General features: G+C 41.1%; 1 protein-coding gene across 5 annotated transcripts in view; it reads right to left on the bottom strand.

Moving 5' to 3' along the window:
• Pik3r3 (phosphoinositide-3-kinase regulatory subunit 3) overlaps positions 1-2,589 on the bottom strand; it is a 72,557-nt gene that overhangs the window by 17,206 nt on the left and 52,762 nt on the right. The gene's annotated exons all lie outside the window — the stretch shown is intronic.

The raw sequence follows: 2,589 nt of genomic DNA, 5'->3' as shown, positions 1-2,589 counted from the left end.
CCCGATAACTGATCAGAGTTAAATGAAATATGCATGTTTAAATAATGGAAACTACTTGACATGAAAAGAGTGCAATACTTACAAACGTGCTGCAGAATGAAAGACCCTAAAACCACCCTGCCAAGTGTAGGAAGCCAGGCATAAAAGATGGCACATTCTAGTCTTCATTTGCATGAAATATCCTGAATGGCAACCCTGTCTCGAAAAACCAAAAAAAAAAAAAAAAAAAAAAAAAGTAGAGGACAACATTCTGACTTGATGTGTGTCATTCTGGGACAGCCTATTACTTACTACAGGGCCACATTCCTAAATTCTTACACACTGGTTTCCAGTTCTCAAGTTCTCCCACTGATGACACTTCTAGTTCCAGTGATAACCTGATGCTAGTGTGTCCCTCAGATAGAGGCAGATAAAGTAGTTTAGTAACTGCTTAGGGTCAGAAAGAAAGGGTAATAAGACAGATAAAGAGAACATGATTTCTGTTATGGTGATTAAAAATGTTATTAAATATGTGGTGATGAGCTGGGCAGTGGTGGTGGAAGCCTTTAATCCCAGCATTTGGGAGGCAGAGGTGGGTGGGTGGATCGCTGAGTTTGAGGCCATCCTGGTCTACAGAGCGAGTTCCAGGACAGCCAGAGATAAACATAGAAACCCTGTCTCAAGAAACAAAACAAAAGAAGCTGACTGGCCAACAGCTGGACTGGTAGAGGTTAGGAAGGACTTGCAGACAAAAAGAGCAAGCAAAGAAGAAGCGGGGGGGGGGGGAATCTCAGAATCACAAGGAGATGCAGAGAGGAGATGAATTTGCTGTACTAAGAAAAGATAACAAGGCATGTGGCAGAGTGTAGATAAGAAATATGGGTCAATTTTAAAATGTAAGAGTTAGCTAGTAACAAGCTTGAATTATTGGGTTATCATTTATAATTAATAATAAGTCTCATTATGGTTATTTGGGAACAAAAGAGAAACTCATCTATAAGCTACCCAGGTTTCATTCCCAGCACCATAAGTTACCTATCTGTGACTCCAATCCTCAAGGAGCTAATACTGAGTACCTCTTCAGGAATACGGTTCATGCCTTAGTCAGGGTTCCTATTGCTGTGTAGAGACACCATGACCATGGCAACTCTTATAAAGTCAACATTTAATTGGAGTGGCTCGCTTGTAGTTTCAGAGGCTCAGTCCATTATCCTCATGGCAGGGACAATGGCAGTGTACAGGCAGACATGGTGCAGGAGCTGAGAGTTCTACATCTCACAGACAACAGGAAGTCAACTGACTGTCACACTGAGTGAAGCCTGAGAAAAAGAGACCTCAAAGCCTGCCCCACAGTGAACTTCCTCCAACAAAGTCATACCTCCTAATAGTGCCACTTCCTTTGGGGGTCATTTTCTTTCAATCTACCATAGCTCACATACATACATACATACATACATACATACATACACACACACACACACATAGGCAAAATACTCATACACATAAAATAAAAAAAAAAAGAAAAATACCAAAAAAGCATTGGTTTTAACTACTCAAAGGATCTCAAGTGCCTACTATATACACACTTTTCTTATTTAAACACAAAATTTCAATTTTTCTAGAGACGCATGTTTTTACATTGGGGAGAGGCATGGCCCTGAGTAGAGGTCAAAGAACAATTTACAGGAGTTGGTTCTTTCCCCATCGTGCAGGTCCCAGGCTGACTGACACCAGGTTGCCAGGCTTGGTGGCCTTTCCCTGCTGAGTCATCTTTTCAGCATCACATTTCTGTTTTTAAAACAGGGCCTCATGTAGCCCAGGCTGGCCTTGAACTCCTAGTTCTTGAACTACTGCTTTTACTTCCTGGGATCATAGACATGTGTCACCACACACCAAATTTCATTTCTTAAACATAAAAGTCCTTTAAGGGGGCTGGAGAGATGGTTCAGAGGTTAAGAGCACTGACTGCTCTCAGAGGTCCTGAGTTCAATTCCCAGCAACCACATGGTGACTCACAACCATTTGTAATCAGATCTGGCACTATGTTCTGAAAAGTGTATATATAAATAAATAAACAAATTTTTTAAAAAAGTCTTTTAAGGAACCACCTGTTCTATTTACTTATCTGTAGAATTTACTCTAAAGGAATAATTCTATGATTCTACCGTAAAACTATAGTTTCTAGATTTTATGTTTTAAGAAAATATCAACATACACTTCTAATTTTTTTAGATTTATTTTATAATTGTTTTGTTTGCACGTATGTTATGTCTGTACATCAGGTATGTGCCAGATACCCACAGAGTTCAGAACAGGACATCAGATCCCCTGGAACTGGAGTTACAAACAGTTAAGAGCCACCATGTGAGTGCTGGGAACCAAACCCAGATCCTCTGGGAGAACAGCATGTACTCTTGACCACTGAGCCATCTCTCCAGCCTCAACACGTACTTTGTACTCTATAACATTTTGCTAATTCAGTCTGAAAGTTTCCAAGTATTTGCATAAAGTAGAGGACAAGCCGGGCGGTGGTGGCGCACGCCTTTAATCCCAGCACTCGGGAGGCAGAGGCAGGCGGATCTCTGTGAGTTCGAGACCAGCCTGGTCTAC

The sequence above is a fragment of the Microtus ochrogaster genome, unplaced genomic scaffold (genome assembly GCF_000317375.1).
Source record: "Microtus ochrogaster isolate Prairie Vole_2 unplaced genomic scaffold, MicOch1.0 UNK110, whole genome shotgun sequence".
Taxonomy (NCBI): domain Eukaryota; kingdom Metazoa; phylum Chordata; class Mammalia; order Rodentia; family Cricetidae; genus Microtus; species Microtus ochrogaster.
This window is presented reverse-complemented; position numbering and strand designations above follow the sequence as displayed.